We start from the raw sequence: 26,664 nt of genomic DNA, 5'->3' as shown, positions 1-26,664 counted from the left end.
GTATTTGTCTTTCTCTGAGTAATTTCACTTAGCATAATATACTCTAGCTTTGTCCACATCGTTGCAAATGGCGAGATTTCATTCTTTCTGATGGCTGAGTAATATTCCATTGTGTGTGTGTGTGTGTGTGTGTGTGTGTGTGTGTGTACACACACACACACACACACACACATCAAGTCTTCCTTTTTCATCAGTCGATGAACATTTGGGCTCTTTCCATAGTCTGGCTACGGATGAAAGGGCTGCCATAAACATCGGGGTGCACTTGCCCCTTTGAATCTGTATTTTTATATCCTTTGGGTAAATACCTAGTAGTACAATTGCTGGATCATAGGATAGTTCTGTTTTTAATGTTTTGAGGAAACTCCACACTGTTTTCCAGAGTGGCTGCTCCAGTATGTATTCCCACCAACAGTGCAAGAGAGTTCCTCTTTCTCTGCATCCTCGCCAAAACCTGTTGTCTTGTGTCTTGTGAATGTGAGCCATTCTGACAGGTGTGAGGTGGTATCTCATTGTGGTTTTGATTTGTCTTTCCCTGGTGATGAATGATGTTGAGCATCTCCACCTGTGTCTGTTAGCCATCTGGATGTTTTCTTTGGAAAAGTGTCTATTCATGTCTTCTGCCCATTTCTTTGCCGGATGATTTGTTTTTTGGGGGAGGGGTGTTGAGATTGATAAATTCTTTGTAGATTTTGGATATATCATTTACAAATATCCTCTCCTATAGCATAGGCTGCCTTTTAGTTTTGTTGAATGTTTCTTTCGCTGTGCAGAAGCTTTTTATCTTTATGAGGTCTCAGTAGTTCATTTTTGCTTTTGTTTCCCTTCCCTCCAGCGACGTGTCTAGTGGGAAGTTGCTACAGCTGATGTCAAAGAGGTTGCTGCCTGTGTTCTCCTCCAGGATTTTGATGGTTTCCCGTCTCACATTTAGGTCTTTCATCCATTTTGAATTTGGTTTTGTGTATGGTGTAAGAAACTGGTCCTATTTTATTCTTTTGCATGTTACCATCCAGTCTTCTCAACACCATTTGTTGAAGGAACTGCCTTTTTTCCATTGGCTATTCTTTCCTGCTTTGTCAAAGATTACTTGACTATATAGTTGTGGGTCCATTTCTGGGTTTCCAATTTTGTTCAATTGATCTATGTGTCTGTTTTCGTGCTGACACCATACTGTCTTGATGATTACATCCTTGTAACATAGCTTGAAATCCAGAATTGTGATGCCTCCAACTTTGCTTTCTGGGTTGCTTTGTCTATCCGAGGTCTTTTGTGCTTCCAAACAAATTTTAGGATTGTTTGTTTTAGCTCTGTGAAAAATTCTGGTGGTATTTTTATAGGGGTTGCATTAACTGTATAGATTGCTTTGGGTAGTATCGACATTTTAGCAAAGTTTGTTCTTCCCATCCAGGAACATGGAATATGTTTCCATTTCTTTGTGTCCTCTTGGATCTTTTCCATATGTGTTCTGTGGTTTTCAGAGTAAAGATCTTTTACCTCTTTGGTTAGGATTATTCCTAGGTATCGTATTGTTTTTGGTAAGATGGGATTTCTTAAAGCAAGGCTTAGGCCAGGGTGAGAGAAGTCCAGGAAGATTCTGAAATTTTATGCAGAGAGTTGCGCTAGGTTTAATTTGTTTTGTTAATTTCTCAGTGGCTGGTAAGTTGATCACGTACCCCAATTTTAATATACTTTGAGCATGCACCACCAATATTTTGTATATTTATTTACAAATTATATATTTGCACTAAGGTACTGATATCTTATTATCTACTGTAAAGCATATATAAAAAGTTAGAGTTTTAAATAAGTTAAAACTGAAATGATCTATAATCGAATTATTCATTAATAGGTCAGGGACCTCTTTGTTCTCACTAAAGAAAAGCAATGAACTACATGCTTAGTTTTACATGTTGGATGACTTGTGATTTTTTTTAATGTTTATTTAATTTTGAGAAACACAGAGAGGGTGAGCTGGGGAGGGGCCGAGAATCCTAAGCGGGCTCCACACTGACAGAATCAAGCCCGATGCTGGGCTCAAACCCTCGAACCACGAGATCACGACCTGAGCCAAAGTTGGATGCCCAACCGATGGAGACACCCAGGTGCCCCTTGTGATGGTTTTATACCACTATTTAAAAACACCAAGACCTAACATGTACTTGGGATGAAGTCCATTGTTCTGGACACCTACTGCTGTGTACCCAACTATCCCCACATTTAGTGGTTTAAACCAACAGTTTTATTTTGTCACGATTTCCGGGGCAGGAATTAGGAAAGGGCTGAACTCAGTGGTCCTCGTTTGGAGCCCGCCATGTGGTGCAGTCCATTGCTGGCTGAGGAGGCGGTCATATGGACATCCACAGGGGCCCTGGGGCTCGGATGGGGCCATTGAGCAGAGCACAGTCATATGGTCTCTCCACTATGATGGTCTCAGTGTAGCTGGATTTCTTACGTGACAGCTTGCTTCTTAGAACAGGCATCCCAAGAGAACCCAATGGGGAAGCTGCCTGGCTTTGCTTGACTTAGTCTCCAAAGTCACACAGCATTTCTTCCTCCATAAACTGTCCATCAAAGTGGTGCTAAGCCTGCCCACATTCAAGAAGTGGAGAATTAGACCATGCCTGTTAACGAGCAAATCGTGGCACCGTATTGTGGACCGGCATGTGGGTGGGAGATGTTGTCAGGGATATTGTTGGAAAATATAATCTGCCCCACTCATCACTAGAGATTCAGTCATTGAAGAATAGATATTTATAGAACACCTACTATGTGTCAGGCTCAGAATATGGAGGAGTGTTGGAAGAAATGATGTCCTGACCCTTCTGGAGCCTATATTCTAGTACAGAAAATATTGGACCATGGATCTAAAAGTAAATCTAGTATTCTATTTTATTTTATTTTATTTTATTTTATTTTATTTTATTTTATTTTATTTTATTTTATTTTATTTTATTTTATTTTATGTTTATTTATTTTAGAGAGAGAAAGCAGGGGAGGGGCAGAGAGAGAGGGAGAGAGACAAAGAATCCCAAGCAGGCTCCGCAGCAGCAGCATGGAGCCTGAGGCTGGGATCGAACCAAGGACCCATGAGATCATGACCTGAGCTGAAACCAAGAGTCGGACGCTTAACTGAATGAGTCACTCAGGTGCCTCAAATGTGAATCTATATTTTAAATAGCCTTCTTGATAACTTTATGGGGTTTTGCTTCGATTTCTCGACAGATCTGAGCTCAACATCACTGTTGTTTGTTTTTGTTTTCGTTTTTGTTTTGTTCTGTTTCCTGCCAACACGGTAACAGAAAATTTCATCCTGGGGATAGAAGCCACAGCTTAGCCCCTTCCTGGTTGTATGCAGATGCTTGCATTGTTGGAACTTTCTTCAATTCAGGTTTCTTGGCAGGAATTTTAAAGCCACTGGTACTTTCTGTGAGAGGTGCTGTAGTGAAGAGTAGACAATGCCATATGCGAATTCACATTACTGGGCACACGTCCATTGCAAGAAGCCTCGAGAAGCTATAGCCTAGAGACAATCAGAACTCCACTGTCCCTTCGCCCCCAACCCCCCTGTTTTCTTCCAGGATTCCTGTAACCTCCTATGCAACCGACACAGACCGAGTGAGGCAAGTGTCAAGCTGTTTTATTAAAATACAACAAAGCACAATTTGTTGTTGTTGTTGTTTTTTTTTAGTATGACAACAAGTATGAATAGAAAGTCTAATGTTGTCTTTTTTTTTTTCTGCCTGTTTTCCATTTTGGAGGCCAGTGCTCCAGACACAATCAGAAGATGCTTCCTTGCCCCTCACCCGTTAAAGAGGGCGATGCTTCCACAAAGGACACAGTCCCCAGTAACGAACAGCCCCACGCCTTATCGCCTTTAGCGCCTTCCCTTGAGCAAAGATGCAGAAGGAGCTGGAATAAGTTGTGTCTAGAAGGAAGTAGCCTGACAGTCAATGCTGTTTAAACTAAAGAGAAGCTTTTGCTAGTAAATGGATGGCGGGGAGGGGGGTGGAGGGGTGGGGAGGGGCAGGTTTCAGTTGCTGGTCTGCGTTGGGCGGAGACTATGTGCTCTGAAGAATCTTACAAACGTTTTTGTCCAGATATTAGAATATCTCAGGCTTTCCTCCCTGGAAGCCTTTGTGCTCTTGTTGTCTGAGGAATCTGCAAAGGGCGATAAGCCGTCTTGTAAATGGAGCTGGAATGTGAGATATTCTTGTTCCTTTCTTGCCAGGGGCCACTTGCTTTTATTCCTGAGTTGATGCATCAGTGACCAGGCTTATTGTTCCCAGGATCCATGTGAAAACACACCAGCCACGACGGAGATTCCTCAGCTGTGCTATGAACTCAACCCCGGGCCCCCTCTCAATTCTGGTGAAATCATTCAAAACTGAATAGCGATGAAGATCTTAACGGCAACGCTAGTGCTAATTCTGATAGCTGAGAGGAACGCAGGGCCTGCTCCTTGCCAGGTGCTGGGCTAGGTAGTCACGTGGATTTACTTCTCGCTCTGCACCGCCAGCCTAGGAGGTACACCGCTGTTGGGTTTCTGACATCAGCAGAAGAAACTTCTCTGAGGTTCAGAGAAAGTACCACCTCGACAAAAGCGGGGCTGGGTTTACGGAAGACAGGTGTAGTCCAGGGTTGCAGAGCTAACGTTGTCTCCGTGTGCAGTATTAGAAGTGGGGGGAGCCAGCTCCAGCTTTGAGATCGCTCTAGGCTGATGCCAGGGATGACAGGCAGAAGGCTAATAGGGCTCTCAGTGATGCTTGCCCTGGGGAATCCCTGTCCCTTGAGTGTGGGAGGAATCTATGAATACGGTGAAAGATCAAGGCGGCGGTGGAAAAAAGGATTTTGCCAGTGTAAACGAAAGATGCGTAGTCAGTTGACCTTATGATAGGGAGATTGTCCTGGGTGGGCCTGATCTAATCAGGCGAGTCCTTGAAAAAGACTGAAGGGAGAGATTCCAAGAATGAAACAATTCCACATGAGGGAGTGTCTCCGATGACAGCCATGAAGATGGAAAGAGCCACAGGGCAGGGAGTGTGGGAGGCCTTGATGAGCTGGGAGCGGTCCCTGCCAACAGCCAGGAAGAAACGGGGACTTGCGATCCTCCGATCTTTTTTTTATTTTTTTTTAACGTTTTTTTAAATTTATTTTTGAGAGAGAGAGAGACAGCATGAGCATGGGGAGGGGCAGAGAGAGAGGGGGAGACACAGAATCCAAAGCAGGCTCCAGGCTCTGAGCTGTCAGCCCAGAGCCCGACACGGGGCTCGAACTCACGAACCACAAGATCATGACCTGAGCCGAAGTCGGACGCTCAACCGACCGAGCCCCCCGGGCGCCCCGAGAGATCCTCCAATCTTAAGGAACTGAAATATGTCAACAACCTGAATGAGCTAGGAAATAGATCCTTCCCCAGAGCCTCCAGGTACGAGTGCCACTCAGCTGACCCCTGGGTTTCAGCTTCTTACGTTCCTGAGCAGAAATGCCAGCCATGCCGTGTCCGTACTTCTGGCCTACAGAACCGATGGCTGCTAACTGGGTGGGGTTGTAAGCTGCTAAAATGTTGGTAAGGTGTCACCCAACAATATAAAATCAATATTTCAGGTGTTCCTTTTCTATACTGCAGACTCGCTGAATTACTACCCGTCTTCCTTCCTTCCTTCCTTCCTTCCTTCCTTCCTTCCTTCCTTCCTTCCTTCCTCCCTCCCTCCCTCCCTCCCTCCCCCTCCCTCCCTCCTTCCCTCACTTCTCCCTCCCCTCTTTCCTTCCCTCTTTCCTTCCTCCCTTCCTTCCTCCTTCCTTCCTTCCTTCCTTCCTTTCCTCCTTCCTTCCTTCCCTCCCTCCCTCACTTCTCCCTCCCCTCTTTCCTTCCCTCTTTCCATCCTTCTCTCCCTCCCTCCCTCCCGTCCTCCCTCCTTTCTTCCTTCCTTCCTTCACTCCTTCCTTCCTTCCTTCCTTCCTTCCTTCCTTCCTTCCTTCCTTTCCTCCCTCCCTCCCTCCCTCCCTCCCTCCCTCCTTCCTTCTCCTCTTCTCTTCTGTCTCTCTCTCTTTTTAAATCATCTCCTTTGCATTGTGCTGTAGAGATAGCAGATGCTGGAAGTGTGGGCTAGTGTGGGGGGGATGTTCTGAGTTTGGTTAGAATCTCAGGCTCTGGGGCCAGAGTGCCTGGGTTTCAAACTGGCACCATCTCTCCCTGGCTTTGGGATCTTGGACAATTACTTACTCAACTGCCCTGTGGGGAATGTGAAGGGAATGATCACATTAGCTCCTGAGGCTAGTGTGGGGCCGAAATGGCGTTTGCATGTGAAGTTCCCAGTGCGTAGTAAGAACTCAGTAAAATGTCAGTTATGATTGTGCCTCTCATGAATTAGCAAAGCAATTTCAACCACTTTGGGCAGAAACCTTACAACATGTCCCGAGCAGATCTCTGCTTGCCTAAGATGAGTTCATGGAATTCTTCATAAACTTTCCTGGGCTACTTGTTATTAAATTATTGAGGCATCTATACTATGGTGATGACGCCCTGGAGAACTGGGCGCCTCCCCTAAATTTTCCCATTGGTAATGATTTTGACTTGAATTCCTTTGGGGAGACAACTTGTACTCTTGGAATGAGCCATCCACATATTGGAATGTCTTGGGGCCTGCTGTACGTGTTGTTTTCCCTTCACTGTTGTATTCCTCCGGGTATAACCACGTGCTGTATCTAATGTAGCCACTTCTGCTTTCCCCACGTTGCCATGGACTGAGAAACCCACAGTTATTCATCAAGCGTGCTAGATATCAGTTTGCTCCTGTAGGTCTGCTCTCCACTCCCGACCTTTAGGGGCGGCATCAACGGGTTTCTTTCCTCTCCAGCTTTCAGTTGGGCAAGCCTGACAGGAGACAGGAAGGAAGAGAGTACGGCCGCCATATTGATTTCCTAGGGGCCTTCCTGTGGGGTTGTCTCAGCTGGTTGCTTCCTCGATGGCCACTGTTCCTTTCAAGGTAGCCTTTTCCATACAACTTCTTCCTGATTCTGGAAACGTCTCCTTCCCTAGTCCAGGCCTAGGGGTGGGAACACCTCCTTCAACTTCCCTACACCAAGCTCCTTTGTAAACGTTGCCTTTACTAAGTTCTCCGTGAATTATCCTAATTGGAGAATGCCGTCTCATTTCTGATGGGCTCTTGACTGATACACAGAGACGGTTAGATTTTTACGAATAGTTGCATAAGAGTCCATAGATTCTGAGTGTTGCTCTCTCATTAGCAAAATGGTTGGATTTGGCAACATCTCTTTGGGCTACGCTGAAGACCCTTTCTTTTGCATTTTGTTGGGTTTTTCTGGGGTTTTACTCTAGGTGATGGAAGTTGGCAGAGAAGTGACCTCTGTGTGATTGAGATATTGCAGAATGTTTTGCTGTCCCACTCACCTGCGTCTTATTTTGAAGGAAGTTCAGGTCTGAATCCATTGAAATAAGAGTAAGCACAAATCCTCAGATAAGACGGTTCTTAAAGGTTCTTTGTACATGCCTCCAGCAAAACAAAATTTTCCCTTGAATTCCACTTTCTGCAGATTATTTTGGGAGCCTCTAGAAATGGAGAGTGTGCTTGGCATTGATCCGGGACGCTTCCATTTTGCATATTGACGTGCATTTTTAACAAGAAAAAGGCCAGTATGGGGACAGCGCCGCCTGTTGGTGTGGCGGCTGACATTTATGGAAGCCTTCTCCATGCACGACAGTTTAAGATCATTTGGCAAAATAATTGTCACGATTGATTTTTATTTTCTGTTTGGACCTAGAGTTCACCCTCGTGGCTCTGGGGCTAGGTAACTTTCAGAAGCTTAAATTTCCCTTTGATGAAAATTCGTTTCTTAAGTTCTGGGTGGATGACAAATTTTGATTAAAATCACAAACTCTTCCACAATATGTTGGCAAAAGCTGGTGAACCCAGCTGCTATCGACATATTCTTTGAGCAGCATCTTTCGTCAAGTGACATTAGAATGGCAGAAGACGAATGGTTGGAATTTTTTGAGCATACCCTTCTTCCTTGGAAACCACATCCTTTCTGAGGCTGTTGCTGGGGCCCTGGGTGAAATGTGGGCATTTAAACATTGTCATTAGAATAGTAGCAGCCAGGTAGCTTGACCTAATAATTTTTTGTCCACCGACGGTATGATCATACTTTTGCAAAAAGAGAAGAGAAAAAACTTTTGCTGATGAGAAAAGAGAGATGTGCTTGGGGACCATGCACGACACTTAGATCACAAGAAAGGAGGGATCGGAACTGCAACAAAGTGAAACTCTTCTGCCCAGCAAAGGAAACTGTCAACAAAACGAAGAGACAATCCACTAAATGGGAGAAGATATTTGCACATGATGTACTCAATCAGAGGTTAATGTCCAAAATATATAAAGAACTTATACAACTCAACTTATACAAACTCAAAAAAAACACGTAATCCAGTTAAAAAGTGGGCAGAGAACACGGATAGACCTTTTTCCGAAGAAGACATCCAGATGGCCAACACACACATAAAGAAGATGCTCAACATCACTCGTTGGAGAAATGCAAATCAAAACAACAAGCCTCCCACCTGTCAGAATGGCTAAAATGAAAACCACAAGAAACAATGAGTGTTGGCGAGGACGTGGAAAAAAAAGGAACCCTCGTGCACTGTTGGTGGGAATGCAAGCGGGGGTAGCCACTGGGGAAGACGGTATGGAGGTTCCTCAAAAAGTTAAAAATGGAATTATCATATGATTCCATAATTCCATTCCTGGGTATTTACCCAAAGAAAATGAAAGTACTAATTCCAAAAGGTACATGTACCTCTATGTTTATAGCAGCATTATTTAGAATAGATATGGAAGTAACAAAAACGTTCATCAATAAATGAATGGATAAAGATGTGTATTTATACAATGGAATATTACTCAGCCATAAAAAAGAAGGGAACCTTATCTGTATTAAATATCCACTGTGTTTTCTATCCCAACACTGCTGGTTCTGAGTTTCTGTGCTATCATTCTTTTTCTGCATTCTCACACTGAGTTGTAGACAGCGCTGACCCCGCTTCTGTGTCCAACTCCAGGGGTGGGCATGTGTCTAGGCTGAGCAAATTAGCACAGCAACAGGTTCAGGTGGTCATCTGACCCAAAGTATTACATTAATATTCAGTCTTACACTTGGCAGGAACCAGAGGAAGACGAGTCCTGATCTGCTATACTTGCACTTAATAGAATTTCTAGGTAATGCAATTCTATAATTTCTAGGGGCTACCACGCAGAGAAAACTCATCAAAAAATGAAGCCAAACACAATGGAAATGAGATCTTAGAGACCTATAGCGATGAAACCTGTGGGACGGCCTTTGGCTCCTGGATCCAGCTATTTTTGAAGCTACATTTACTCTTCTATGCCCAGGTATGTAAACCTATCCGTTCTCCTCTTTTATCTAAACCAATATGATCGAATTTCACTCGTTCTGTCTTCAAAGACCCATATGTTTAATTATGACTATACCAGTTGTCGTGGATTGAATTGTGTCCCCAGAAAGGATATGTTGAAATCCTAACACCTAGAATCTCTAAAATATGACCTTATTTGAGCATAACATTGTTCCATATACAATTAGTTAGGATGTGGTCATACTGGAGTAGGGTGAATCTTTAATCCCATATGATTGACATCCTTGTAAAAAGGCAAAGAGATACTCAGGGAGAAGATCATGTGAAAATAGCAGCAGAGTCTGAGGTTGTCCCTGTGTGTATGTGTGTGTGTGTGTGTGTGTGTGCACGTGTGTGTGTGTAGTTTCTACGTCAGATATAGCTTTCTATGAGGCTGATAAATATAAGTACTTGGAAGTAGTTTATGGATCAATGAAATATTAATGGACCTGGAGGTGCTTTAAATGTATTTATAAAGCTAGGTTATCTATGGGTCAAATACCATTGTAGCAAATGCAGTTGTAATGAATGTCTTTGATAAATTTGGGTTTTAAGGCCCAATGCATGTCCTACTTATTTCAGACAGAATGTGCTCTATGATCACAATTCCTTGAATGCAATTTTGAAATCCAAAACAACCACATGAACTAGCCTCATCTGTCTCTATCTCTATCTCTATCTCTCTCTCTCTCTCTCTCTCTCTCTATGTCTATTTCTATATCTATACACATATATAATATCTATATATTTTTATATATGTATATTTATTTATAAATATCATATATGTATATATTACCTATGTATAGATATGTGTATAGACATACATATATATTTATATATTTCTTTAGAAAATCATCCTGCTGGATGGGAATACTCATATGTTTTACTGCAGAAATATTGGGTTTGATTACAGTGATCTGTCCCAGTCCCATCTGGGACTGTTAACTTAATAAATCTCCACCAAATCACCTGAGATTCAGTAATACCTGAATTTGAGATATATTGGCCCTAAGAGAGAGGATTATAGACCTGGACAACCCTACATGACCGTTTCTTCAGAATACATAAGAAAAGCATTTGAGTTGTAATTGATAATGTTGGAAATTTCGTGGAAACATTTAAGAGACTACAGATAGAGAACTTACACAAATGTTAATAATATTTACATTTTCCTGTAAATGTAATTTTATAAAACATTTATCTCAAGGTCATCTGTTTTGTTTGTGGATGGGGAGGGGACGTTTATCTCCTATGAGGTCTGTGAGGTCAGGGACCAGGATGCTTATTTGCACTCCTGTATCCTCAATATATAACTGAGCCTGATAATTAGTGCATGCTTAATAAATATATGCAGGATGCAATATTAAGTCCATGGAGGAGGCTGGGGATCAGATTTCGGGTGACCCACGCAATTTCTGGGGTTGGTGGACTAGAACTCGGATCTTTCATGTGTTTTCTCACCGTACCATCACTGTCTTGCTAAGATGAAAAGAAATTCGCAGCCCTTTCTAAAGTAATCAAAGGGATTAGACCATAAAGAAGAAAGAGGAATGCCAGGGGTCTTTGTTTCAGTTGGACAAAGCTAACCAGTCTGTGTAAATAGCCAAGAGCCTTGTTTCCAGATAAAAGGAGCCTCTGGTTGGTTCTAATCGGAGAGCATCCTTGGCGGTGAGAGATTGTAAAAGCAAAATATTCCCTTTGAAAAATGAAACCCATTAAATTTGAGGCATTGTAATTTCCTATTGTGAGATTGTGGTACCAGCGGTTAAATTCTATTGTGCGTCTTCAGTCCTTGTTACCGACGATGTGTCGTGTTATTAACGGAGATTCTAAGAATATCAGCTCTCCATAGCTAAAGTGCTATTTTGCTTCTCATGTGAAATAATTTGCATACATCTAAGAATTCATCCTTGAGTTGTCTCTTACCCTTATTCCCTCTATCCTACTTAGAAGTCAGTCCAGGGCGCCTGGGTGGTTCTGTCAGTTGAGCATCCGGTTTGGGTTCAGGTCATGATCTCACGGTTCGTGAGTTGGAGCCCCACGTTAGGCTCTGTGCTAACAGCTCAGAGCCTGGAGCTGCTTTAGATTCTGTGTCTCCCTCTCTCTGTGCCCCTCCCTTGCTCATGCCCACATACTCTCTCTAATATAAGTAAATATTTAAAAAATTAAAAAAAAATTTAGAAGCCATTCCTGCAGACTACCCCTCCAGATAGATTTTGTGTACAATCATTTCTCTGCCCACGTGGTCTTACCTGGACAACTCGAGCAGCTTCTGAGCCAGTCTGTATGCTATCCATTCTTGACTCAACAGGCCAACTGCTCTCAACAGCCACAGGAAATAAGCATGGTGGTTAATTTCATTCTACTGGCAAGGAAACCGAGGCACAGGGTTTTATGTAAATTGCACGTGACCATACAGTCAGGAGTGCTGGAGATAGAATGTGATCCCAGAAGTGTTAGAGACTGTCTTCTTACCTCTAGCTTCAGATCACGCTATATAGCATCTTACACACAAGAGAAGTGGATAGCAGCAGAAGGGCCACAGGAAGTCTATAAAATTACTGCCTTATATACTGCCAGTGTCAAGGTTATGAAAGTCAAGGAAAGACCAGAGCGACTTTCCAGACCGAGGAGAATAGAAGCATAAGAACCAAACGCAACAGGTGATTCTGAACTTGATCCTTTTACTACAAAAGGCATTGTTAGGACAGTTGGGGACACATGAATGGGGTCTGAGAATTAGGTGGTAGGAATATATCATGTTAGTTTCCTGATTTTGATGGTCGATTGTGGTCATGTCAGAGAATATCCTTGTAGGAGATATACACTGAAGGGTTTAGGGCAGTAGGTCAGCAATTTCCTCTTAGAGATCAGGGGGTAATGATTCTTTTTTATTACTTGCAACTTCTCTGTGCTTTTTTTTTTTATAATTCTTTAAAAAAATTTTTTTTAATGTTAATTTTTATTTTTAAGATGGAGAGAAACAGAGCATGAGTGGGGGAGGAGCAGAGAGAGAGACACAGAATCTGAAGCAGGCTGTAGGCTCTGAGCTGTCAGCACAGAGCTTGACATGGGGCTCGAACCCACGAACCGTGAGATCATGACCTGAGGCGAAGTTGGACGCTTAAGCAACTAAGCCACCCAGGCGCCCCATCTTCTCTGCACTTTTGAGATGGCCTCAAAATAAAAAAAATATATATATACTCAGACAACACTTATTGAATAATTATCTTAATTACAATTCTTAGCTTTGAATTTCAAAATAGATATTTAGTAAGGCCATAGTCTTAAAAGCCAGGCATTGACAGGAAATCACTGTTACTCTTGATATTTCCCAAACTGGGCTTTTACCTCTCGGGAGCCTAGGCTTGGTGGGCAGACCACAAAGTGCAACTTTGAGTGGCAAAGGTGAGGCTAGGAATTCAGAGGAATTTCTGATCCCATAGGATGGAAAAAGCCCTTGGGGGCCAGAAGGAGGAGCCCAGAAATGTGACAGGAAGAGAGGAAGGCAGGAATTCTGAGAGGGACATCTTGGTTCTGGGTCTGAGGCTGTCTAGAACTTTGGGTCTAGACAACTCTTTAGTTCAAAGTTTGGAGAAATCATAAGCCCTTCAGGGCAGCACTGTATTGGGCACAAGGGTACCTCTGACTTGGCTTATAGCAGGAGAATACCACTGGGCAGCCTGGGAAACCCCAGCATGGGTGGGGGGGGGGGGACAATCAGCTACAGTACCGAAGGGGATGTGGAAGAGTTGTATGGACCATTTGGCCTGGAAGAAGACTGGGTTTGGGAAAAGGAAGTTTAGGGGGCTAGGACTTTATGCCCAGAGGCAGTGGTGAGATCCATGGTCTTTAACACCGGGTGCCAACACAGAACCCTTTCAAAGAGTACATGGGTCAGCTGCATCTTGGTAGACACCAGCCCAGAGGGCCCACTGAGCAGGGGGGCCACACTATGTCACAGCAGTTGCAGTAAGGATGGCGAGTGTGATGCCTGAGGACCATAAACACAAGGAGCCAATGTGGAAGGGGGCCTGGTGGGCCAGACACACCTTCCCAGAGCTATGAGGACATAACCTTTCCATGGTACCCTAATGAGTTTTGGAGAGCGGGCGAGAACCCCGAAACGAGAGAGAACTTTGAAAGGTTGGAAGATAACTCAAAAGAAAATGGAACAAAAAGAGGCATGATGCCCTTGAGTGATAAATGAAGGGATTTCTGCTGTCAGTAGTAATGAAATTTAAGAACAGAAGCATTGTATGTTAGGCAAAATGATTTATATACTCGGCTTCACCGCCACTTTTTTTACACACTTCAGTCATTGTAGTAAATGTCAACTTTGTAGAAATGATGCAGGTGATAAAAGTAATTAGGAAGGTGAGGGCGAGGCCAAGAGCATCCTTTGACAACATGTGCAGAGGAGGCTGTGTCAGGAGAACTGAGTCTTGGTTGAAGAGGAGGAGCCACGATGGAAAAATTGGGAGGTAGGTGGGCCGGGAAGAAGGAACAGCCCAGGCAAAGGCCTTGACGTGTGATTATGGTTGACATGTTTTAGGTCATGAAAGCGGGCCCGTGGGGCTGGCGCTTAGAAGGTCAGGGCAGGAGAGGCTGAAGATGAGTGAGGAGGGAGAGGTGGGCAGGGACTAGACCATGTAGGGCCTGGCAGGCCACAGGAAGGAGGTCTGGATTTTATTGTAAGTGCAGTGGGCACCCCTGAGAGAGTTTCAAGGATGAGTCCATGGATTTAGTTTGTGTCTAAAGTGATCGTTATGGTGGCGCCTGGGTGGCTCAGTCAGTTAAGCAGATGACTCTTGATTTCAGCTCAGATCACGATCTCATGGTTCGTTGGTTCGAGCCCCACATCAGGCTCTGCACTGACAGCACAGAACCTGCTTGGGATTCTCTCTCTCCTTCTCTCTCTCTGCCCCTCCCTAACTCATGCTCCCTCTCTCTCAAAATAAACAAAAAAAATAAATAAAGTTATCACTATGGGCTGTTGGATGGAAAATGGAACCTGGGAGAACAGGAAAGAGGCTATGGCCATGAATAAGCAGAGATGGCATGAAGTGAGTGGTTTCTGGATATAATTTGGAGCTACAGTTGCCACATGGATTGGCTATGGGAAAGAAAGAAATTGGTAATTCCCAAGGCTTTGGATTGAATAAGTCAGTCATTGGGGTAGTGAGGGTGAGGAAGTCATTGACTAAAGTAGGAAGTCTGGAGCAGAGGAATTTGGGGTGGGTTTGGGTTGCTATATTACTGCTAATGCTTGGCCACTTACTGATAACACTAAAGAACCTGGGTGTGTCCAACCACAATCTGCCCCTCTAACATCAAGATAATGACCATGAACATGGCATGTCTCATATAAAACCATTTCCAAGGCCGTGTGTTTCTAGTATAAGGTTTTTATTTAGTTACTAATTTATTAATGACTCTGTTGACCTTTACACTTGGACACCTTGCTATAATGAAAATAACTCCCAAATTTATCACGTGAGCCCTGAATTAAAGACCCACCAAAGGCTTTACATGATGAAAGGAGTCTCCATATTGTGTTCTCTTCAATATGAACAACCACACGAGTTTTTTTGACACGTGTAATACTTGACATCAGTCGATAAAAAAATACAACAGAAATATTCCATGTTTAAAGCAGAGCTGAAAAAAAAAAGACTAAGAAAATTCCATATTGCATTAAAGAAAGAGATTGCCACCAAAGTGAAAGGAAATCAATGGGACGACTTTGGAGACCCATTTCAATCTGTTGTTGACATTGTTTTCTGGGAGTAATTTTCTCAAAATGTTAACAGTATTGAGTTTGCCTATTGATTCTATTATTTTTGACCTTGCATTAGTGTGGGCTAATCTTACATGCCATAAAATTTCCTTTCACAGCTAAAATTATTGTATGACTCTGGAGGAAACCTCCAATCAGGTCAGGCACCCCCCTCGGGATTTTGATGAGTGTATAAGCGGCAATAATGAGTTATGTTGACTTCAATACACTTCCATGTTGTTTACATTTTCTTAAATGGTTTAAACAGGGTCATCATATAAATGATCAACATATTGACTGAAATACTCAAGCCTGGATGAATGGAAGGCCACAGCCAGCCAACCAGATTGGCCAGCTTGAATTTGAGTCAATAGCGTAAATATATATTTGGCTACCGAATCGAAGCCAACTTCACATTCGTTATTCTGAAAACGTGGCTAAATAAAATAGCTACAAAGTATACCACTGGAAGATGCCCTTTCTAACTCCCCAGTAGCCCTCCTCCCCAGCTGTGCCCGTCCGAAAACCAAAGAATCCAAACTGAAGGAATCCAGCAGAATTAAGGAGAAAAATATCTTCAATGGTTTTCCTGGGGAAGGACTAGAGGTATCATTGGCCCTGAGCAGGGGAAATTCGGCAGTTGTATTTTCAAAGGGTTTATGAAATACAGTCACAACATGCCATTAACGTCCTATCCATCCTATCCGTCCTATCCGTCCTATCCGTTACCCACCCTCCCCAACCCGCCATCTCCATGGGAGGTCAAACCACCTGTGGGCCACACTCCCCAGCCCACCCCTTGCCTTTGATGCTGCGCTTACTCAGTCTGCCTGCAAAGAAATTTCAGGATTTACTGGCACAATGCTAATGGGTTTGCCCACAAATACTTAGAAGAGTATCGCTAGAGGAGTTAATTTGCCTCTTAATGATTTAATTACATGCTACAGCTCTGGTGTTACAAGAATAACAATGTTCCTTACTTTCTGCCGCTACTGGGGATGCTGACTTTGGAAACTTTTGGGAAAGAATGACACTTGCTGTCCTAGAGAGAGGGGCCTGGAGTCACGGGGGGGGGGGGGGGGGCGGGGGGGGGGGCGAAGGGGCATTTTCCCATGCCACAAAAGAATCTTTCTTACTCATCTGTGTTGGAGTGAGGGGTCCTTTCAGGATCAGGGACGATCATTATAGGATGTGCTGTGATTTTTATTCACAGTGTCTTGACTGTTTCCGTGAAGTAATACTAGTCTTTGTTTTTATGTCAGTTCAGTAGGTTTTACCTGGTTTGCCCAACACAGAGATAGGAAGTGCATGAGCTGGGCTCCAACTGAGTCTTTTGCCCTAAAACCTACTTATTTGAGCCTACCTTTCTGTGGCTTAAAAGGCCTCACTGTGTGTATAGGGCAGGTTGAGTTCTTTGGAAGCTGAATGGGAGGTTTAAGATGTTTGTTGGTATTGATGCCTCTAAAAAGAAGGGGAAGAGGCAGGACTGCGCAGAAGCAGAAGTCAAGCTGAAGTGCAGGCTCAGTAGAGCCTTGGCCAACCCTGTGGGGAGCTCCGGGGCCAGCACTGTCCATCATGGTGTCCCACATTGGGCAGAGATGGCCAGACCTCCATGCCCCCACGTTACTTTGTCACTGTCCCAGCTGCTCCAAGGGCATGACCTGGGGCCAGCGGGCATTTTCCGGCTGTGGCAGCCCCTGAATTCAAGAATAGACAGACGGCAGCGAGTCTTAACCCTGAAGGGGGGTGCGGGGGGTGCCTCTCTGTGTCTCCCACACACTGTTTGCGGATAGATCTATAGAGACACAGAAGAGGAAGGAGAAGCACTGTAGGCGTCTGGACCAGGATGTCCGAATTCATATCCCAAATGCACCTCTTCCCAACTCGGGCACTGTGGTGGAATAGTTGAACCTGGAGATCAGTCCAATCTGTAAACCTGGCATACTGGTAGCACTTTATTTAACTTGTGATGAGGACCAGGAATAGTTTCTGTAAAGGATCTCTGGTCAGTGGATGATATTTTTATGAGCCTCTGGAGGAAAAAAAAAAATCCATGCTCTGGGCCATCCATCATTCTCTCAAATTCTGACCCGAATATACCTTCTCCTGGTTTTTAGCATTCTCTTTCTGCTCAAGACTCCCCGAAGCACCATGAGGACTCGTCTACCCACAGCTGGATTGTCTTCTTGGATTTTCGTTCTAAGGTCCCATCCCAGGGAGGCTGGGAACCACAGAGGGGAGTCCTCTGAGCTTAGAGTCCTGTGAATGGTTGTAGCGCTCACGGGATAGTCCCTGTCGGGAGCTCAATGCCAGGTCCCAGAACACGGGTTTCTCGTCTTTGTTCTGGGCCGTGAGGGAAGGCCAAGCACCAAGGCATCTGGGTAGTGCTTGGGGCCAGAGGTGACTGTGTGCCAGGCTTTCGTGGAGGCAGAAGGATACTCCTGAATATTTATTGAGTGCTTATTATGTGCCACCATCCAGTCATGCCTTTTGCATGAGTTTCTCATGCAATCTTCACAACAATTTGAGGCGTTATCCCTGGTCATATTTTAGTGAGAAAACAGAGGCTTACAAAAGATTGAGGGAACTTCTCCAGTACCTACAGCGAGTGAGTGTTGTCACTCGAGTCGATCTCGGGCAGTCTGACACCAGGCTCAGAGTGAGAGGCAGATGGGGAATGTGGGGAGGGTTTAGCACATTCACTTCTGGCAATCTGTGAGGTCTTACAATTCCTGTGTCAGCCTCACTGCAATGGGGCCCGGGTCTCTTCCGTTACGGAGAGAGAGTCTCATTTTTGTATTTATTCAATTACTCCTGGCTCTCATTTTATCTTTCCACAGATTAGATGCCTCCAAGCTTCTGTTGTGGGTGCCCGCACGTTTGACATCCATACGAGAAATTAAGTTGACAATGGTAGAATCTTACATGGAAAACTCGCTGGCACTCTGTTAACAATTCTTCCCTGTTCAGCGGACTTTTCCCTCTGATGACTATCAGTTTTTATATGTTCTCTGTCTTCATGCCTGATTTTGAGTGGAATCATTATCAGCTTTACTCAGATGATGCTTATCGGTTAAGTGGCACCGCAGTTTCACATGAAGTAATCACTGAGTGTAGAATTCTGCAGTCCGACTCTCCTAGATTAAAAATCCCAGCCCTGCGATCTATGAGCTGTGGTGACATGACCTTGGTCAATGTTTTGAGCTTTACTTCTCGAACTTTCTATCTGTCAAATGGGCACGATGTTACTTACGGAGCCGTCCGGTGGGACAGTAAGCATCGGAACACAGAAAGCCCTCAACAAATTTTTATTCCTGTTACCCCACGCGGTTCTCTATGAAGGATAAGCGAACAGATGTGAGGTTGTATTTTGGTTACACAGCAGGATGGCTTTTGTTATCATTTGTTGGATTTTTTTTTTTTTTCTTCTGCAGGTCATGAGGAAAGGGCACAGGGAACAGCGGTGATTACTAACATACTCTCTGTTTCAACTCCCCAAAGGTTACTTTCAAAAGCCGCTGAGTTAAGGTCTTCAAGGGGGTTGGAGTGGGGATAACTGAAAAACTCCTGAAGAGGTCCAGGTGGACTTGGCTTCTCAGTGGAAACAAAGGGACTTCCTTCCTCAGTGAAAAAGAGTCACCAAGTGATAAACCAAGCGCCCTCTTTGAAAATTTCCCCGTATATTTGTCCCTAGGGGAGTGTGCCTCAGGGAGATTTATTGTTGGAAGCTTTTAGCCTCGAGCTTCATTTTAAAAGTCTGTATCTCCCTAGAAACAGAGGAGCGCCTTTTACAAGTCACAGGTGCCCCCAAGCTCTGCTCCGGAGATCATCTCAAGTTTCATTCAACACCCGCCTCCCACCTGGAGACGAATTATTTATTTCATCGCGCTGAGAATGGATTATCCTTCCTTTTCCCATTCCCTGCCATCTTGAGGACGGAGACACAAGGCCTGAGAAACGAGAAGTGAGCGCGAGTAAAACCTGAGCGCTACGGAGACGCAAAAATATTGAAGGCAGGGACATCACCTGCCCCACCATTTGGTCCATTGTGCGCCTGTCGCGCCTGTGTCGGTTGGAGCTCCCCCCAGGGCCCACCCTGAGATGGGAAAGTGAGCCAAGGATGGGAAGGCGTGTTGTCCAGGAAGCTCACTCCTGCCAGGGACCCTGGAGACCGAGTAGAAGAAGACAGAGTAACAGTTCTGAGTTATCCGTGCCATGGGCAAAGGAGCTGGGTGTTTGGACATGTTTCCATCAGTCACTGGTTGAGGGCTGAGGCCAGAGGCGTCCATTCTCTGGCACATCGGGCCTGCCAGGTTGTCGCGAGGGTGCACCTGGAAGTCAGAGAAAGCCCTGGCACACAGGGCATCAGGGCAGTGTGCCCGGACGTGGCAAGGGCCGAACAGCTATGGCGGGTACCAACGACAGTGGCTCAGAGTTCTATCAGTGGGTTGAGTCTTTGGCTTCTTTAAAAACAAATTTTTTTTTAAATGTTTATTTATTTTTGAGGGCGCGCGAGAGAGAGCGGGAACGGGGAAGGGGTAGAGAGAGAGGGAGACACAGAATCTGAAGCAAGCTCCAAGCTGTCAGCACAGAGCCTGACGCGGGGCTCGAACTCACGCAACGTGAGATCATGACCTGAGCTGCAGTGGACGCTTCACCAACTGAGCCACCCGGGCGCCCCTGAGCCTTTGGCTTCTGGTCTGGTTTAAGTCTATGTAGGTCATGGGTTGGTGCTGAGATGATGTGGATGGTTAAGGTCAAGTTCTGCCCTCATGATATTCACAAGTTAGTGGGGCAGGTAACAAATAGTTTTGAGCCAGTGGTTCTAGTATTATAGTATGATGTATTTAGCAATATGTGTATCATTTGTGCTAGGCTGTACCCCAAGTACTCACTTAGGTTAATTTGTTTGATCCCCACAAATCCCCCACAAGGTGGGTGCTTTCATAGTTGAGTTTGGAGACGAGGAAACACATGTCAAGGTTTGTTAGCCAGGCTGTGGCAGAGCCAGGATTTGAACACAAACTTTCTGGTTCCAGAGCCCTGTCCTTCTCTGCTACACTGCGTACATCAGGGTTCCTCAACTCTGTCAATATTGATTCTCTGAGCTGGATAATTCTGTGACATGTGCTGTTCTGGGCTTTGTAGGATGGTTAGCAATATCCCTGCTGAAAGCCAATGGCACCTCCCCCTCCTCTATTCCCACCTTCTGAGTTGTGACAACACAAAGGGCCTCCAGACATGGCTAGAGTTCCACGGAGGGGCGAATGGTCCCAGGAGAGAACCCCCACTGTCTATAATAAAGGAGTCGTATTTCCTGGGAGGTGGACGTAGAACGCAGGTGAAAATTCCTTTCTTCTCTCTTGCTTAATCTTCCTTCCCCCAAAATAAGAAGAGAAGTAGTATTTTGGAGCCCATCATATCTATAAATCAGTAGCCAAATACCTTTCAGGGCAGAGGAAATGGCAGGAGGAATGAAGTAATTGAAAAGTTAGATTTTTTTTGTGCCTCTGAGTTGTGGGATAGGCATTCTTGCGCCCTGTACTGTGTTTCATGCCCTTTGGGCAGACTGCTTCCAAGGTCATGGTGTTTAAATGTTGCCTCGCAGCTTGATTAGCTGAGCAATTTGGGAAAAGACCATCAGATGGGAGTACACAGTGAGTTTGTATGGAGCTGTTTGTTGTCTTAGTTTCTGTTTCCTTGGGCTATTTTATTCATGGTGTTTTAGAGTTCTGTTTTGAACTCCCCCTCACCCAAGGGAACAAATCCGTCTTCTTTCTGTCGCAAGCCTGGAGATTCCAAGCTTTATTTTTCAAGTCCTCCAAAGCCCATTTTATCCCTGTGGCTTCTTAGAGTCGGTCAAGTTTGAAAACTGATCCTTGAGATTTTGGGGTGTTTTGTGTGAGGACAATAGCCATCGCCGTGGCATTAACGTGTCCTTATCTGTCTCCTTTCTCTCTTCTGGCAAAAAACACTTTTTAATTCAACTTCTTCCAAATTTGGCTTTAGAGCTAAGCTATGTGATCAGAGAAGCTTCAGTTTAATGTTGAAAGCCTGTAGAATTCACCTTTTTCAATTGGTCATGAAAGTGTAATCCCATGGTACCGAAGCATTCTTTAAAACAAAGCATTTCCATGTGCCTTTGAATAACTTCTTGAGCGGTGCTTTGTTAACCTGCCTATAACTCTCTATGACCAATGCTTTTGTTGGTCCCTGCTTCTGGTCATGAAGTAAGCAATCACCCTGATGACTTGAATTCTGTTTGTGTGCTATTTTTGAGAGTTGACGTGCCCCCATAGTCCAGAGTGTAGGCTCTGGGGTCGGATAGAACTGGTTTTGAATCCAGTCTCCAGCACTATTAGCTTTGTGAGATTGAGCAAGCATGGAGACGGAAAAATGGCTGCCCCAAAGATGCTGGTGCTCTACTCTCTGAACCTTGTAAATACGTCCCTTACCTGGCAAAATGGACGTTGCAGGTATGATTAAGGATCGTGAGGTGGAATATGATCCTGGATTATCTGGGTGGGCCCAATATCATCACAAGAAGGGGGTCATAGAGAGAGAGAGACCGGAAGATGCTATGTTGTTGGCCTTGAGGACGGAAGAAGAGGCCACAAGCTAAGGGGTACACCCAGGGCCAGAAGGTGGGCCAGGTAAGAAACAGATTCTCTCCCGGAGCCTGAGTGGAGCCCTGCTGACATATTGATTGTGGCCTAGCGTGACCCATTTCAGACTCTTGGCTCCCAGAACTGTAAGATAAATTTGTATTGTTTTAAGCCATTAAGTGTGTATTAATTTGTTACAGCAATAATAATAAACGAATGCAGCAAGCAACCTGATCTGTCTAAAGCATTGTTTGATCATGTGCAAAATAGAATAATAAAGATATTGATCCCATCGGGCCGTTGTGAGGTATAAATGAGACATGTCCTTGGCACAGGGCCTGGAAGAGAGCACGTGCTTAAAGATACTGAATTAGCCTTGGCCTTTTGATTTTGCCATAGGGTAGCCTCTCCGTCACCCTGCCTACTGTTGAGCTTCCAAAATAGCCACCTGTGAAGGTCAATTTTGTGTGCCAACTTCGCTAGGCTATGGTGCCCAGTTGTTGGGTCAAATACTAGTCCGGCTGTTGATGTGAATTCCTAGCACCTGTGTTTGTGGATGTGGTTAACATTTATAATCAGTTGACTTTAAGTAAAGCAGATTACCCTTTATCATGTTGGTGGGCCTCATCCAATCAGTCGAAGGCCTTAAAAGCCAAGACGGAAGTTTCTCAAGGGAGAAGTCATTCTGAATGTAGACTGCCACATAGAAACCCTACCTGAGTTTTTCTGCCTGCTGGCATGCCCTTAAGAGTCAGACTTCAGGCTACAACATCAACTCTTACCTGAATTGCCTGCAAGCCTGCTCTACAACTGGAATTGCCAGCCCCTACTCTCATGTGAGCAAATTTCTGAAAATAAAGTTCTCTCTTTGTTCATATCCCACTGGTTCTGTTTCTCTGAAGATCCCTGACCAAATGCACCACCCAAACCAAATGCAGCACACCAAAACGTTTAAGATTTTGAGAACAGAAGAGATGGGGGGACTGACAACTACAAAATATTAAACCTCCTCTCCAGTTTGCTAAGATCTTTGCATTTCCTCATTGACACTCACAGGGATTGCACCCCAATTGTTTCCTTTCTGTCCTCTTTAAACCAAAAGTGTGTAAGTAGGGTTATGGTAATAATGGAATCTCTTATGACAAAATGTCACAGCCAAAGAATTGGGATGGTTCTGTAACATTCTTTGTAACGGGGTTTGACCTTGAACTTAGAGTTGATAGTCAGCAGAGATGATTGCATTGCCAGATCAGTTTGTATCTGGATCCTTCTAGTTCTCTAAGCCCCTTTAAGTGCCCCTACCCTTTCCTGGCCGCCTAAGGCTCGACCCTAGGGCTCCCTAGTGGTTAAGCAGCTAAAGGGCTAACGTCTACACAAGGGCGTGTCTGTTCTGATTGGTTGGTGTTGGTGCTACGTACGTTGTTGATTATCTTGGTATTGTTTTTGCCTAAAAATCATAGTGAAAGAACAAAATACAGTGAAGAATTGTCCAATTGTTCACGTCGTAAATGTCTACAAATGTGAAATTTCACTGTATGTTATCAGTTTAAAGAAAAGATGGGTAAAAATCTTCATATTTGGGGGGCACCTGGGTGGCTCAGTCATTTAAATGTCCAACCCTTGATTTGGGCTCAGGCCATGAGCTCACGGTTTGTGAGTTCAAGCCTTGCGTTGGGCTCTGCACTGACAACACAGAGCCTGCTTGGGATTCTCTCTCTCCCCCTCTCTCTCTGCCCCTCCACTCTTGCTCTCTCTCTCTCACTCTCAAAATAAATAAACATTAAAAAAATCTTTTGAAAAACTTCATAATTTCCTTTTCTTGGAGACCATTTTAAATCTTCTTTTTTAAAGCCATCCTTTTTAAGGATTAATGTAGTGGGTCGCTTTTTACCTTTTTCCTTAACAGATAGGAGACAAGAGTGACTATTTTCAATTGGACAAATATGTAGATTTTCTCCTCTGAAGATAAGTCTCACAGCGTTGCTTGCTGATTCACATATAACTCTTCCGTGTAAATTTTTTTGTTATTGGTCTTGGAAGAAAAAAACTAACTCGTTCATACTGTTGGACTATCTTCCCCCAATTTCATAGAGAAAGTAATTTGCCAAACACAAGGATTTGATCAATAAACAACTTGCAATCCCTGTGAGGCCTTTAAAGGGCTTTGGATTGTCAAACACTGACTCAGGATTTGTTCTGGTAGTTGTTAAAAATTACATAAACATAAGTTGCTTTTTTTTTTTTTAAACTTCAATCAACTGAAGGGTCAGTAGCAGGAGAAGATTTGGCCCTGTTATTGATTAGTTGTTATAGATGCTTCTTCCAAAGAAAGTTAATCAACAAGATGTTGACAATATCAGCAAAGTTTTGCATCTTTCTTGGAAACTGTTGCTTACAGAGTGTGGAGTTATTCTACACCGCCTTCCTGCCAGGAAACAATAGAGGTGAGATTTTTTTTTTTTTTCCACACCAAATTTTCTAGGAGCCTGTGGGCCATTCCTGTCCCTAAACTAAGGACTGCAGTGCAGTTAGGCAGGACTGCTGGGCCAGAAAAGGGAAGGTTCCTTAAAACCCGTTCCAAACTGAGCTTCCTGATGCTAAAGACCACGGCCATCGTATGAACCCAACTTCCCAGCACCTAACAGTACTGGTATAGATTGCTCCATAAATATGTGAGATTTCCATGCGTGCCAAGGTCATGTTATAGAGAGATAAACAGAGAGGGATTTGATCTTTCATGTTATAGTTGTATTACAAGACAAGGCTATTTATAGTAAAGAAAGAAGTTTTATAATGGGTATTCATTATTTAGTCCCTGATAGATGCTGAGCGTGCGTAAGAAGAAAACACAACTTGTTGAGAAAAAAAATTGTAAAATGTAACACAAGAGTTATTTTCAGGTGAATTTAATAAGAAATAAAAGAACATGAGCCACATTCCTAGATCTTGAACATATAACACATCAAACTCATGAATACTGTCTTATACATGTAAATAATACTTAAATTATATAAATAGTGAAAATTAAAAGATGTTATATACTCATTCTTTATTTACTTTTTAACATGTATTTATTTTTGAGAGACAGAGTGTGAGCAGGGGAGGGGCAGAGAGAGGGGGGCACAGAATTCGAAGCAGGCTCCAGACTCTGAGCTGTCAGCACAGAGCCCGACGTGGGATTTGAACTCATGAACTGTGAGATGACCTGAGCAGAAATCGGACACTTAACCGATTGAGCCACCCAGGCACCCCCTCGTCATCCCTTTTTTAAAAGGTGAACTTTCAGGGTGGGGCAAGTCTCAGGAGCCCTTAAGCTCTAACATCAAAGGCAGAAGCCATGCAAGGGAAGAGGAAATTATGCAAATAGAGGAAGAGTGGAAGAGAAACTCACAGCCTGTTTCTCAAACCCATGTCGCCCAGAGACTAGGTGCAGAAGGACAGAAGGCAGCTGCAGTCCACAGGAGGCTTGAATTTTTGTTGCCTCATCAACATACTTCAAGTCAGTACGGAAGGGACAAAGTATGGACAGTATGCCGTGATGAAGCTTGGCTTTCTGCATTTCGAGACACCATGGCTCCACTCTCTAGTTAGAGATATCTCTTACCAAAAGTGTGAAATATGGGGGCACCTGGGTGGCTCAGTCAGTTAAGCATCTGACTCTTGATTTCAGCTCAGGTCATGATCTCATGGTTCCTGAGTTCGAGTCCTACATAAGGCTCTGTGCTGACAGCTCGGAACCTGCTTGGGATGCTCTCTCTCTCTCTCTCTCTCTCTCTCTCTCTGTCTGTCTCTCTCTGACCCTCCCCCACCCACACTCTCTCTCTTTCTCAAAAGAAATTTAAAAAAAAATTAAGAAAAAGTGAAAAATGGCTTAACACGAAATACATCCTTAAAAGTTAGTTCTAGAAGTACAGAATGATAAGCAAGCACTATTTAATATGATCTCCAGTATGTTTTGCATTCATTGACAAGGAAATGACAGTGTTCCAATTCATCCTCATAATTCTCGAAGATCCCTTCTCCTTTTATCTCTGATATGGTTTCTGGAAGTCGGTTCCTTATCTTACTCCCTTATTTTTCCCAACATTCCATCCTCTAGTCTCTCTGCTGTTCTTTGGGTTTTCAGGGTCACTTTCATATTTTCAAATATGCTAGTTACTTACTTCACTAGGTGATCCTTCTATCCTTCCAAGTGCTGAGAGTGAGGCCTTCTTAAACTCTGTGCTGTATTCTGGGCCCTGGTTGTGTTTTGGCAGACCCAGGAAGGATGAAGGAGAGCCATTTAATAGAACAAGCAAAGATGACGTGACTTTTTATAGTGAAATGGAAAGATGAGTATTTTAACCCGATGGGTCCCTATTTCTAGAGATAAAATATTAACATTTTCTATTAAAAAATTAAAAACAACTTTAATTTGTTCTCTGTGGGGGCAAGGACAATCGAAACCTTAAAAAAATTATTGACATCACAAAGAATCCATTAACAATTTAAATAATATGTCTATATTTTATTTTTTAAATATTTTATTTATTTATTTATTCATTCATTCATAGCAGGAGCAGGGGAGGGGCAGAGAGAGAGGAGAGAGAGAGAATCCCAAGCAGGCTCTGTGCTGTCAGCGCAGAGGTTCACGTGGGGCCCAATCCCACGAACCCTGAGATCATGACCTGACCAGAAAGCAAGAGTCAGTCACTTAACTGACTGAGCCTCCCAGGCCCCCCTGCAAAATTTCTATACTTTAGAAAGTAACATAAAGCCTATTAAAAGGCACACTATAAGCATGGGTATATATGTGCCACATATATGGCTCAAAAGGTGTAAATATATTTACTGTTGAAGAATTCATGAAA

At 43.8% G+C, this 26,664-nt stretch overlaps 1 long non-coding RNA gene across 5 annotated transcripts in view; it reads left to right on the top strand.

The window, feature by feature from the left end:
* LOC111559754 overlaps positions 1-26,664 on the top strand; it is a 496,575-nt gene that overhangs the window by 164,188 nt on the left and 305,723 nt on the right. For all 5 annotated transcript variants that reach the window (XR_006595058.1, XR_006595059.1, XR_006595060.1 and 2 more), the window contains exon 6: positions 9,258-9,407. This is a non-coding gene — a long non-coding RNA (uncharacterized LOC111559754). The remainder of the gene's footprint in view (positions 1-9,257; positions 9,408-26,664) is intronic.

The sequence above is a fragment of the Felis catus genome, chromosome A3 (genome assembly GCF_018350175.1).
Source record: "Felis catus isolate Fca126 chromosome A3, F.catus_Fca126_mat1.0, whole genome shotgun sequence".
Classification (NCBI taxonomy): domain Eukaryota; kingdom Metazoa; phylum Chordata; class Mammalia; order Carnivora; family Felidae; genus Felis; species Felis catus.
The sequence above is the reverse complement of the archived record's forward strand: the minus strand, read 5'-3'. Positions and strand labels throughout refer to the sequence as shown.